Source organism: Rattus rattus, chromosome 7 (assembly GCF_011064425.1).
Source record: "Rattus rattus isolate New Zealand chromosome 7, Rrattus_CSIRO_v1, whole genome shotgun sequence".
In the NCBI taxonomy this organism is placed as follows: Eukaryota; Metazoa; Chordata; class Mammalia; order Rodentia; family Muridae; genus Rattus; species Rattus rattus.
This window is the reverse complement of record NC_046160.1, coordinates 9418901-9433267: the sequence shown is the minus strand read 5'-3', so window position 1 is coordinate 9433267 and position 14367 is coordinate 9418901.

The window sequence follows — 14367 nt, the reverse complement described above, 5'->3', positions numbered from 1 at the left end:
TCGGGAACGGGAGCCCGCAGATCTGCCCAGGCAGTTCTGTTCCTGAATCATTAAGAACAAGCGAGTGGGTGGGAAAGTACACGGCATTGCTGTGTGTGCTCGTGTTTTGTTTATGGGGCAATCATTTCTAGATATGTTATCTCTTTTTCTTTCTTTCTTCCCTTTTTCAAACGAAGAACCCTTTCCATGTCTTCCTGTAACACCCCACCTTCCTGCCTGCCCCCAGTTCTCCCACACCCACTTAAAAAGAAAAAAAAAGTTGGGTATTACAGAAATCTCCACACATTTAAAGAATAGACTACAGGTGACATTGTCTCTCTAAACCAACTCCATTTATTCAGTCAAAATAAGTGATTTACTAATATGACTAACGCAGGGTAACAATTGAATTTGAACATTGTGTATTGTGTAGAGAGACGGAACAACCTATGCCAAGTCATAAAAATGGCTCTACTTTTTTTTTTTTTTTTTTTTTTTTTTGGTTCTTTTTTGGAGCTGGAGACCCGAACCCAGGGCTCTACTCTTTCAGCAGCGATTAAAGGGCATCTTGTGTCCCTGCTATAGGATAGTCCACTTCATTAAGCCTTGGGTTCTTTATGATGTCAAAATGAAAGCGTATGTATGTGCGTTGGACATAGTAAGTGTTGGTATTCCAAAGGGTGGGCTTCCTCTGGGTTTCAAATGTACATCTAAGAAAAAGTTTTCTTTGATCCCAAATATACTTAATCTTATTCTCTGCCTATAATGAATATATATGTGTGTTCCAGCATCTTGTCAAGTCCAGGCGCTTACTACACCCAGGACAGCTTCAGAGAAGCGACCTCCAGATGTTCCAGTCCCTCTCACAGACACAGACGCTTCTATTGGACCTGTTCCTTCTGACCTATCCTCAGGGGGTTTCACAGATCCTGGACCACAGGAAACAGCCAACTCCAAGACTGGACAAACATCCCATACCCACTTTTCTAGGTTTCCTAGAGACACGTTGCCCCCAAGCAAGCAGGAAGCAGTCAGAGATCACGACAACCCCATTCCTGTTCTACCATCGCCTTTCTAATTTTTCTTTTTAATTAAACCAAAACAGAGAAACGTTGGTATTCTGTCTAAGCTCCACCCCCACAGCTACCTGGGAACAGCCAGGTACGCTCCGCCCCACAGTTGCCTAGCAACAGCCAGCTGTGCCTGACTATATAAGGGGCTGCTTGCCCCCTCCTCTCTCTTACCCCCTCTTACTCTTTGCTCTTCTCTGTTTTTGCCCCCTTTCCCCTTCCCACATGCCCATGGCCGGCCGCCTTTCCTCTCTTCTTCTACTCTTGTCTCATTAAACCTCTCCACGTGGAACCATGTTGTCTGGGTGTGTTCTGTCCGGGCACGGGCCGAGATTTAAACCCTAACAGTAAGCACTCATTAAACTGTCGCTGCTGGCTTATTAACAGTTGCAGCGACCAGGCAGATGGCTGAAGGAGAAAAAAAATTTTTTTCCAAATCCTATCCATTCTCTTCTCTCATCTACCCCAAACCATTTTACAGCACCCACAAAATGGTGGCCCTTAGCTTCGTTGTGGAGAATTGACTGCAGTTAGTGCCCCATGTTTCCTGGTCCAGCTTCTTCTCCTGGCTGGTCCAGGCGCTCCTTCCTCCCTCCGCCCCAGAAGCCAGTGTGTGAAGCTCTGCTGCTCACCGTCTGGGCGGGTCTCTCTTCATTGTTTTCTCTCCTACTGTTTGTTTTTTGGGCTTCTCAGCATCTCTCTGTCTGGCTCAGGCCCCAGCCCGTTACTCTGTGACACATCCCAGCAATGTCCCTGTTTTGGCATCCGCTTGTAGTAGGAAGCAGAGCAGAGTGCTATCAGGGGCAGAGACAGAGAGGGGGGTGGGGGGTATTAAAATTTTCCCTCGGGGAAAATAAGGTTGGTTTTAAAGACATGTTCCGTGGTGCAGACCTAATAACTTAGATCCATAATTTCTCTTCTGCCTGTTCTAATTGCCAAGCCCTCTTTCTGAACAATGAAGTACAATGTTACTGCTTTTCTGTCGGCTTCTGAGGCTGCACAGGGCTTCACCCACAGGTGGCTCTTCTCTTCTGCAACACAAAAAACAGGTACCAGGGAAACCTAAGCAAGACTGGAATTGGGCCCGGAAGAGTTAGGAGGGTGGACATCCTGCCTTCCCTAGGAGGCTTCACAGAGGTGATCTGCTTTGTCATCTGAAAGCCTGTCGCGCCAGCATTCCCTGTTGGAACCTTAGAAATGTAAACAAGGCCAGCGGGCCACCAGGGCCTGGGACTGCCCAGGATTGTCCCCAGCCGAGGGCACTCCAGGAGTCTATGATCAAATTAGGAAACTCAGAGCTGTGGTCACGCTTTTCCGAGAGAGCGCGGGGATGCTGTCAGTCAAGTGGCATTAATTTCCGGTGGGCGGTAAAAGTGCCGTTTACCCTGCGCACTGCAGGGCAAGCCGCTCAGTAGGACTCGAAGTTAAATGAGGCAGGAAGAACAACTCTTGGTGAGAATTTCTGTGCCTCAAAATTAAAAACAAAGCAAAGAGACCAAACCTATTTTTCTATTGATTGCAAATACTATTGCAAAGGAGTCTCTTTTCATTAAATTTCCTGTTCAGAGTCAAATCCACATGTAACCTGACTTGATAAGGCTTCAGCTGCTTCAGCCGCACCTCAGGGACACAAGTACAATTTCATCACTCTGCCTGGATGCATGCGGCTGGGCCTCTACAGCCTTGTCTGGACCAGTTGGTTTGTTTTCGTTTTCTTAATCCTGAGTACACATAGTGTGTGTGTGTGTGTGTGTGTGTGTGTGTGTGTGTGTGTGTGTGTGTGTGAGAGAGAGAGAGAGAGAGAGAGAGAGAGAGAGAGATCAGAGACAACCTTTATAGGGGTTGGGGATTTAGCTCAGTGGTAGAGCGCTTGCCTAGCAAGCGCAAGGCCCTGGGTTAGGTCCCCAGCTCCGGAAAAAAAAAAAAGAAAAAAAAAAAAAGATAACCTTATGTACTGCCCTGTGTCCTCTGCCTTGTTTAGCAAGGGCTCTGTTCTGGTTTGGGAATAGCATGAGTGTCCAGCTTTACGTGGGCTCTGGGGATGCGAAGTTGGGGCCTTACCCTTGTGTAGCAAGTGCCTTGCCCACTGAGCCATCTCCCCAGCCCTGTGTTAGCCATTTGAACAGTGTCCTGACAGTAAAGCCATGCTCTTCAGGGAGAGTGGGTGGAGCTAGGCTGACTCTGGGTTGGACAGAATATGGGGACAGCTGCAGGGGCCTCAATATAGAGTGGGGCCGTGGGATAAAGGCCAGGGATTTGCTGCTGTCCTGTCTTAGGTTTGCAGACCTCTGGTTTAGAAAATTATGGAGAACTTGTCATTGCTAAGACGCAGGAAGAAACAAATTCATGTAGCTAAGGCATTGCTTGTTCAATAAATACAGCCCTAAAATGCAATTTGCCTCTATAATAAATGTCCACTGGCTTGCTGTCCAGTGGAACGTTTGGCAGCAATGGTCATCTAAACTGATGACATGACCACTCCGTGATATGGTTAAGGGGAAGGTTTTTATTGTAGATGTGAGGGGGAGAACAGCCAGAGGTATCGCCAAGAGTCTGGAGCAGAGAGAGAGAGCAGTAGACTGAACACGGCCAGTAAACTGGACCTGGGTAGGAGAGAAACAGGAGTAGAGTTGGGGGAGGGGGAGAAAAACGCAGGGGATGGGGTCAAGGCAAAGGGGGCGGGGTGGAGGCAAAGGGGGCGGGGTGGAGGCAAAGGGGGCGGGGTGAAGGCAAGGGGGGCGTGGGCGAAAGAGAAAAGTGAGAGAGCACAGAGAAGGGAGCACAACCAACACAGCAGAGTTATAAGGAAAGGAGAAGCTGGGGTGGGGAGGGGCAAGGCAGCTCCTGAGATGGAGGAAGTTTAGGTTTGGGGGTTGTGAGCAGAGTCGGGGTGCCAGCCAGCTTGGACTCTGCAATGTGTATCAGGTACTTGTGATACTGAGGGGACCTGGAGTCCAGCCTGTGCTTTGGTATGCTAATAGGTACCACAAGCAGCCTTCTGCCAGTGATAAGAGAAATGGCTCCTTCCGTAGAGGGGAATCAGCTTCCCACATTCCTGAGGAATGCTGGCTTTTGTCCAACTGCCAGAGTTTGGACACGTGGAATTTCTTTTGGACCTGATATTCGTAATACTCTGTGTCTGTGTCGGTCAGTACAGCAAACAGCGACCACGTGTGGCTCTCCAGTATTTGAAGGGCAGCTAGGGTGAGGAACTTCGCCGTTCATTTAATTTCGATATTGACATGCCGTTGGTAGTTACGGCTGTGGAGTTAAGGCTGCATAGGTTTATGCGAAGCACATCAGGAAGGGAAATACAGACTTTTCCCGTTTGAACCCTCACAGAGGAAAATCCAACTTATCTGTTATTGAATCCAGGCCATGGGAGAAAAAAATAATTTTAGTTTGTGTTGAAAGTGCTTTAATTCCTGTCTAAATGTTGAGCCATAATAACTTCTCTTTTTCACAATTTCTGTGAGGAAAAAAATGTCATTTTCTGCTTGTGGAAAGTGGAAGTGTCGTTTTCAGCACGTGTGCCCACCATTAATATCCGCGTCTTCTCGCCGGGGGCTTTGCCTCTCTAGGCTTCGAACATCACGCTATGATTCTTACAGTCAGAGGCATAAACACACTCCTCTATTGCTCATGGAGGGCCTGGTGTCTCACCCTGCTCTTGACAGACACTCCATCTGGAAAGCTCACTGGATTTCAAACATTTCTGCTTGAGAAATGGCCACTTTCTCCTCCGCAGGCACTACAAATAGTTGTTCCATAACACGGCAGATCTGAGTGTCAGCCCTGGGGCTACTGGACATCCCTGACGCCGAGGTGCCTTCTACACACAGAGAATGGGCACCGGAGGACACAGAACTACCGGCTTCTCTTGCTGCCTGCTGGGGGCCCTACCCCCTACCATCCTCTGCTCTGAAGCTGCGGTCCTGACCTTGGCAAGAAGCAAAGGTCAAAGCAAGGGGTGTGGATGAGTGGAATGAAGAACTGTCACAAACCGCTAGGGTTGGCAGGGGCAGGTCAACTACTGGAAAGCAAGCTATCCACTCGGAGTACAGACAGCTGGGGATGTAGGACTGTAGCTCACTTCTTTAATCCCAGCACTCAGGAGGTTGGGAGCATGAGGGTCTCTTGTGAGTTCAGAGTCGGCAAGGTCCAGGCAGGACGGAGCTAAATGGCAAAACTGCGGCCTGGGGTGGCAGCCGAGTCAGGGATGTGTTTGTTTTCCAAGCTTCTGGGCTTGAGGTCGATTCCCAGAACCAACGAAAAAGAAGGCAAGTGTGGCCGGTGGGGGCCCTCTGCTTGCAGGGCAAGCCAGTCTGGCTCGGAGGCAAGGTGCCCCCGAACCTGGAAGATGCAGTATGTGACTGAGACGAAAAATAAGCTTTTATAAATCCGTAAAGGCAAGTCTGCTAGAGCGGCCCTCTGAGATCAGAACTCTGTCCTGATCTTGTAAAAACAAAGCAAAGCAAAACAGACCCAAAGACTTGCCCAGCATTGGACCTTAAGGAGTAGGCGGGGCCTGGATACCAGGTTGCCGAGGGTTTAAAAACGAACTCCAGACAAGGCTGTGAGGGCTTGAACGGTTGCTCAGCCGGGCCCGCTTAACTGATACAGGCGCCTAACGAGCAGGATAACCAGCACCGGACTCGTTTGCTGTGAAATGGACGTGTGAGAAACCTGCCTCCGATAGGCAGAAGACACGCGCACACGAACGCTCACCGCAGCAGGAAATATCACGCCAGGAGAGCTGAGGTTGAGGGCGTTGCAGTCCCGGGTTGCAGAGGCGTTAAAGCTTATGTAATTAATCACTTCAGATTTGAAGATTGGGATTTTCCCCCCCATTTTAATTAATTAGCCAGTAGACTCATTAAAGTTCATTTTTCATGTCAAAAAGCAGCGGGATCACAGGGGAGCGGTGACAGGGTTAGAACATGTGGTGACAAGTACAGGGACCCACCGTTGTTGGTCCCTGAATAAAAAAATATCTCTGTGGAGAGAGCTGGGATCCAGAGCAGGGGAGAGCACATGGGGTTCAGCAGGTCCACGAAGGCAAAACTGGGGGGCGGGGGCCTCTTGTGTTTATCAGAACCTGCATTAATTCTCTGTATCAGTCCACCTTCCTTGGATACACACAGCTCAGGAGGAAAGGCTGATTTTTTTTTATTTTGTGTTGTATTGTTTTTCAAGGCAGGGTTTCTCAGTGTAGCCCTGGCCGTCCTGGAACTAGTGCTGTAGATCAGGCTGGGCTCGAACTCACAGAGATCGGCCTGCCTCTGCCTCCTGAGTGTTAGGATTAAAGGCGTGGGCCACCACTACATCAAGAAGGAAGGCTGATTTTAATTTCAGAACACGCAAGCGGTTGGCTACTGGGCCTTGTTACGCTGAGCTGCGGTGACATGGTACCTCCCGGCCAGAGGATGTGGCCTTTATGACAGTCAGAATTCAAAAGAGAAAAAGAATGTCTGGGAAGGTGGTTCCATTGGCAGAGCGCTTGCCTAGTATGCCCAGGCCATAGGATCCATCCCCAGTACTGCGTAGAACAGGGATGGTGACAGGGGCCGTAACAGGAGCACTGGAGAGGCAGAATCAAAGGGTCAGAAAGTTGGGATTCTCCTTCACTGTGTGCCAGGTTCCAGGCCAGCCTGGGCTACTGAGCAACGTCCAGCATCCCAGTGACCCCTTCAGGGTGTGTCCCAGATGACTGAATATCCTTCTCCAGCTCCTACACCTTTCAAGAGCAACACAGGCTGGTGACCAAGCCTTTATCAGAACTGTGAGGGGAACTTCAGACTCAAACCGTAGCAACTTCTCACGAAGAGTCATTGGCTGTCTGGCCAGGGGAGTTGTTTTCCAGTTAGGACACAGCAAGAGGGCTAAAGAGCACACTGGTCTAGTCCTGATGGCGCACCATGACTGGAGACGATCTCCCTTCTTTGTGTATCTGTTTCCAGTTTTTCACAATGAAGATAAAAGCAATATCTACTCCAGGTATCCTGAGAGTATAAAACAGTGTACACACACACACACACACACACACAAACCCTTCTTACTTAAATGGTCAACATACATTGAAGGCTTAAGTAAAAAGTATAGTTTTATGACTAGAGGAACTGTACTCCTTGACGCGACATGTCTCCTGACTTCTACATAAGGCACGACTGCTTGCATGTGATTAATGTACTATCTCAGGCTGGCGAGACAGCTTGGTTACTAAGGGCTTGTAGAAACGTGAGTGCCTGAATCCAGACCTCCATGACGCTTGTAAAAAGCTGGTGCAACAGTGTGCACCTTTGACTCCGGCTCTGGAAGAAGGCAGAGAGGGGTGGACCCCTGGAGCATTCTGGCAACCAGTCTACTCCAACCAGTGAGCACCTGGCTTAGTAAGAGGCTCGGTGACAGTGATGGAGGGAGAAGATCTCCACATACATGAACACCTATGTGGATACACATACGTGAATGTATACACATATACCACACACATATCATATATGCGTGTATATGTGTGTGTATATACATATTACATATATATGTGTATATAAGCACAATGCAGGTGTATGGTCCAGTTTCATTAAGAATATTTACAGTGTGTACATTTACTGACCATCCCCCATCATCCCCCATCAACCTCAGAATTCTTTTTTAACCTCCCTAACCATTACACACCAGCTCCCCCTTGGCCTCTCTTGCCAACCTCTGGACACCATGGCTCTACTTTCTGTGTGCATGAATTTTTCTACCCATGGAACTTCATAAATAAGAAATAGTGCAATGCAGTCCCTTGCCATGGGCTTGCTCCACTTCCCATAATGTCTTGAGGGCTCATCTGCATTAGAACATGTGCCTAATGCTGTTCCTCTTAGAGACCGAGTCACATTTTATTTTTCTATCCATCTGTTGATCGCTGGGTTGGGTTATGGCTTGTATATGAAATGTCACCCATAGGCTCGGGTGTTCAACCCATGCTACCATTTAGAGAGGGTGTGGAAGCTTCAGAAGGTGGGGTCCACCTGACAGATGTAGGCTACTGAGGACCGGCCCTTGAGGGATATAAGTCACCTTATTCCCTCTTCCACCCTCCCCCCACCCCCGAGCTGGGGACCAAACCCAGGGCCTTGCGCTTGCTAGGCAAGCACTCTACCACTGAGCTAAATCCCCAACCCTTACTTCCCTTTTATTCTCTGCTTCCTGGGCGGTTACAACCCGAAGCAGTCAATTCTACTGTCACCAGCTGAGCCATCTTGCCTCGATGAATTACATCCCCTAACCACCATGGGCTGAAACAAATTCTCCCTCCCTTAAGTTGTTTCGGTCAGGTATTTTACTATGGCTGTAAGAAAAGTATCTAAGGTGGGCTTCCGCTTTTCAGCACTGTGGGCCACGCTGCGGTGAATATGAGAGGGCAGAAAAACTCCTTCGGTCCGCTTCACTTCTTTCGGGAATACACTCAGAAGTGGAATTGCTGGATCCTAATTAACTCTGTGCTTAGAGTTTGAGGAATCACAGCAGCGTGCGTCCTCCACAGTCGCAGTTCCACTCCACATTCCCACTGGCAGGCTCCTTGCCAGCACCTGTCATCTTCTGTTTGCTTTGTAATAACCATCCTGATGACTGTAGAGTGGCATCTCCTTGATTCTGGCTTACATTTCCCCAGTGACGGCCATGCCGAGCATCCTCCATGCTCCCCAAAGCTGCTGACAGCAGCCATTTGAGCTCTACTGGGAACAGTAAGGCACTTTCCTTACCCAGAGTCCACTGCGGGCATACTTGGGAGCCCTTAAAGGTGACATTCAAACTTGGGAGGTGGGGCGGTCTGAGAAGGAAACACATGTATGGTAAAAAGGAGTTGCTTTGAGGAAGCTGCTAAGTGTCTGGATAGTACTTAGTGGGATAGCGAGGCTTAAGGCATGGGGCAGCCAAGGGACATATTTACGTTACAGTGAAATGGTGCGCCCCATCATGCGCCTCTAGAATGAGCCCAAGTAGCTGGAGCAGCGGCTGCCCTGGGTTCCTCACTAACCTCTATGGAGCAGCAGATCTGTTCCTCTCCCGTACCTTCTCAGAGCCCCCAGATTCAAAGAAATGAACCAGGACAAGGAATGTCCTCTGAGGACCCCCCGCCCCCTCCCCCCGCCAAGCCCCCGACCCCTCTAGTCTTGCTGCTCCAGGACTTGAGCATGCCATCTCCTCATTGCTTTTCTTGTCCCATCCGGATCGGAAACCAATGCCTTTGCCCATTTGTTTACCTCCTAGCTGTCCATCTCCGTCTCCAGACTCTTGGTTCCTGAAAGGAAGGACTTTGTCTCTCTCCCGAGCGCAGAGTAGACTCTCAGTAAGTGTTTGTTGAACAAACCGATTCAACACAGTTCTGTTCTGCTTAAAGGTCCCATTCCCTCTTCACGTGTTTTCCCAGCACAGGGCTAAATTGTTTAAAGTTAGATCTCTCTCTCTCTCTCTCTCTCTCTCTCTCTCTCTCTCTCTCTCTCTCTCTCTCTCTCTTGTGGGGTGGGGGGACTGACATGCACGCCACAGGACACAGAGGACAACTTGTAGCTTGTTGCTTCTCTTCTTCCACAGTGTGGGTCCTTAGCGATCAGGTTTGGTGACACAGGCCTTTATCCACTGAGCTATGTCATTATCCCTGTCTTGTCCCCTAGATTACAACAAATTATTATTATTTTTAAATGATGTGTCTGTCTATGTGTCTCGGGTTAGGTGAGGTGTGTGCATATGTGCAGGTACCCTCAGAGTCAAAGGCGTCGGGTACCCATGGAACTGGACGTACAGTGAGCTCCCTGATGTGGGTGTCGGGAACTGAGACCAGGCTCTCTGCAAGGGCGGTTTGTGTTCTCAACTACGGGACCAGTTTACTATCCCCTCGCTCAGTTTTTATGGAAACAGTTTCTATAAAAACCAAGTGCATCAATTCTGACATCTTCCTTCCTCGTACCTGGGCTGTCTTGATCCTGGCTATCCCACTAAGTACTGTAGCCCTGGCTTTAATCTCTTTCTCTCCAGTCTGACCCAGAACATTCTTTTCTTGTTATGTTTTATTGACCCTTCCAAGCCAGGTCCATGCCTGTCACCCAAGCACGTTGGGAGCTGAAGCAGGAAGACCCAGAGATTGAAGCTAGTGTAGGTGACCTTGTAAGATACATCTCAAAGGCGACAGCCCACTTACAATGCTGAGCAAAGCTAAGATTTTCTGCCCAGTTTCCCTGTCCTGAGAACCTAAGTTCTTGTCCTAGTCACTGTTCTACTGCTGTGAAGAGACGCCATGATCATGACAGCTCTTATAAAAGAAAGCATTTGACTGGGGCTGGCTTACAGTTTCAGAAGGCTGTCCATGGTCGTAGCATACGAACAGACCTGGTTCAAGAGAAGCAGTTGAGAGATTTACATCCAGATTTGCAGACAGCAAAAAAAGAGAACCACTTGGTCTGGCTTGTGCTTTTGAAAACCTCAAAGCCCATCCCCACTGATACACTTCCTCCATTAAGGCCACACCTCCTAATCCTTCTCAAGTAGTGCCACTCCCTGCCAACTAAGCATTCAAATATGGGAGCCTATGAGGGCCATTCTTATTCAAACCACCACAGTTCCCTTGGAATTTTCATTTTAGTTCTCATATTCGGGAATTGGGACAATCTGGTCCCACACATACAGTTCTGTACTTTAGCACTTCTGGAAAATAAACCCTAAAAATTCAGAAATACTATGATCCAGAAATTCAGCTTCCATGAATTTGTGCCAAGAAGTAATCACAATTCTGTCCAAAGAAATATCTTCGATCATGTATCTTCATGTATGTTTTAGTGGAAAAATAGAAACAAAAAAAAAATCTAATAAAAAAATAAGTAGTGGGGCCTGGGGAAATGATTCAGTGGATAGAGCTCTTGATTCACAAGTACAAAGACTTGAGTTCAAATACCCAGAACCCATGGAAAAAAAGCAAGGCCTGGCTACGTGTGTGACTGAAATCTAAGCACTGTAGAGGACAAAGACAGGAGAGTCTCTGGGGATTGCTGATTACACACGTGTACACACACACACACACACACACACACACACACACACACACACACACACACACATACACACACCCCAAAATAAACAAGCAAGTGGATGATTAAGTTATGATACACATGTAGAAGGATGGGATAGAGGCTTTGCGGAGGGGAAACCAGGAAGGGGGATAACATTTGAAATGTAAATAAATAAAATAACCAATTTAAAAGAAATACTGAGTCTATAGCCATGCTGTCAAATTCTGGTTGTTGGAAATGCTATTAACACTGGTTACATTAAAAAACAAACAAACAAGACTATTGGCATAAGCGATGAGAAGCAGACATGGAGGGCGTATCCCATCCTTGAGAAATCTGAGCCAGACTGTGCTCACATCCCTTCTGCTCCCATCAAGTAGCTAGAAACTTGTCACACAGGCATGCCTTCTGAATATGCATTACTTTGGAGGCCAAAACCAACTGTCACCATACAGTGTCATGTGACCCCCCCCAACAAGACCAGAAGCAGCCAGGAAGCAGACAGTCATCTGGGACATCTGGGGTCTGCTCTTTGATTCTCTTTATAAAAGCCCAGGTGTGGCAACGCACACCTGTGACCCAAGGTCTAGAGATGCACATCCTGGGGCTCACTAGTCAGGTACTTAACTAATCAGGAAGTGCCAGATCCTAGTGAGTCACTCTACCTCATAAAACAAGGCAGACAGCTCCTTAGTTAGGGTCTTATTGCTGTGAACAGACTCCATGACCAAGGCCTTATAAAGGACAACATTTAATTGGGGCTGGCTTACAGGTTCAGGGATTCAGTCCATTATCATCAAAGCGGGAACATGGCCAGCATCCAGGCAGGCCTGGTGCAGGGGTCGCTGAGAGTTCTACATCTTCATCCGAAGGAAGCCAGGAACAGATTGTGCACCCTCAGGCAGCTAGGAGGAGGGTCTCCAAACCCACCCCGAAGGTGACACACTTCCTCCAACAAGGCCACACCTTCTAATAGTGCCACTCCCTGGGTCAAGCATATGCAAACCATCACAGCTCCTGAGGTTAACTTTAGACAGCTACACATATGGGCACATGCTCACCCATTTGAACATACACAAATAAATAGGTCAAGAAATAAAGAATAAATAAGTAAGTGTTTAGCCAAAAGAACCTCTCTCTCTCTCTCTCTCTCTCTCTCTCTCTCTCTCTCTCTCTCTCTCTCTCTCTCTCTAGGAAATATTCACACACTGGTCTCTCAAACTCCCATGGTGTAGATGGGCCCCCTCAAGAACAACTGCTTCTGGGGTTGGGGATTTAGCTCAGTGGTAGAGCACTTGCCTAGCAAGCGCAAGGCCCTGGGTTCAGTCCCCAGCTCCGAAAAAAAGAAAAGAAAAGAAAAAAAAAAAAAGAACAACTGCTTCTCTGCCTCTATGACAACCACTTCGACTCCTCCCCCGCCCCCAGCGAGTTTGACTTTACCTAGCTAAATTCTTTCTCTCCCACTCCGACTCATCACAATCCTCACACAGCCTTCAGTCACAGTTCACCAGAGTCCATCTCTGATAATTAATGGCCTCTTCTTGGCAGAAAACAAATCTTACTCATTATAAATTCATGGGGTTTGCTGTCTTAGGGCAAACTCTTTTTTTGGGCTTTATTTTCTCATTATAATTAATTTTGTTTTATCTGACTGTTTCCAGACAGCGCCTACCCCATGCCAGGATGTGTCTCCGTGTTTGTTCTTGGATCGGAGCCTGAAGAAAAGGCCATCAAATTAGCTGTTATGAGTGACAAGAATCTTCTAAGCACAGAGCAATGAAGTGACCTACGGGGCTCTATGACGACAGAACTCATTGGGGGAGAGGGGACTGTCCAAGAAGATAAGATAGCCGATTCCTGCCAGCTTCCAATATGTCCGCTCCCAAACGAGTTTGGACGGATGCAGGATGCCGGAAGGACTAGAGCCTAGAGGCTCCATCTAACTGGCCACTTGAAGAATGAGCGGGGGAATACAAGGGAAAGATTCACCTGTTCATTCGTCTTAGCGGTGTTTAAGGGCCAAGCTCTGTGCTCAGTGCTCCCAGGAAAGAATAAGTGTGAACTATTTTCCCCGGAAGAAGACACATGGCGCCTGGGATGTTATCGGGTCAGCCCTGGAATGGTGAAAGTAATGGGTGGGAGAAACAGATGGAAAGGCAGAGAGAATAAGTGATCTCCATCCAAGAGAAGCCTGGGGACCACAGCCCACTGCTGGCTGGCAGATCACAGGGACTGCCACGAGCCTTTCCTATCTAGAACGTCAAGGAACACAGTGTTTCCAGAGATAAGCATCGCACGCTCCTAACCCAGAAGATTCCACTAGCCTGTCACACAGTGAAGAAGGCTGTGTCTTTATTTACTTGGGCAGATCTAAATTTGTAACTACAGTCTCATCACAGGGCCTGCCTTGCAGACAGTGGGACCTATCGCAAAGGCTGGCCCTGGCGCAGGGGAACGGGCTAACCCACTAAGGAGGGCCAGAGCTCGAGCCCGGGGTCCCTGCCAGCTACCCCCCAACTCTGCACCACTCCGCCCTTCAAATGCACAATCTGTCTTGCAAGATTAATTGGCATTGCCTTCTCAGGAGATGAGCACTGAGTACAAAATATTTACCAGCTCTGGCATAAAATTGGTTGCCACCTCAGTGAATTAAATTCAATTAGCTGCCCGCTTGTCTTCGCAGTGCTTGGAGTAATTGGTAGTGTTGCACCCTTGCCTGGTTTCCAGGTAAAGATTGGCAGGGAGAGGGAGGTAGGCCTTTGGTAAGCCAGGCTGTTGGCAAGACGCATTGTAGACAGTCTCCTTCAAGGCAAAAGAATAGTGGGCTTTTCCTCTATTTTTGCTTTGCACTGAGGACTTGGCTCCCCTGGCGTGCATGCATGGAGCCCTCTGAAGGTAGCAGGAGACTACTCTGCCCTGGCGACTCTCTCTGCCACTGACATCTTTCTCAGCAGTGACAGCCCGAGATCACACCCAGTTGTACTTGGGAGGAAAGCAAATTCTGTAGTTCGGGAAGCCACGTGGAACTGTTACCATTCCTCCTCTCCGAAGATCCCAGAGAATATTCCAGAGTAATCAGATGGGAAAACGCACAGGATTCCTCTAAGTGACCATTACTCAGAAAACACTATGCACTTTTTTCCTCAAGCTGCTGAATATGCTTATGTAACAGGGCAAGTCCTCTCCTACTTAGCACAGCTTCCAAGAATTAGAGCTATTAAGTTAATGGCCTGAAACAGAACCCCAAAGATGTCAACTCCAGTTTC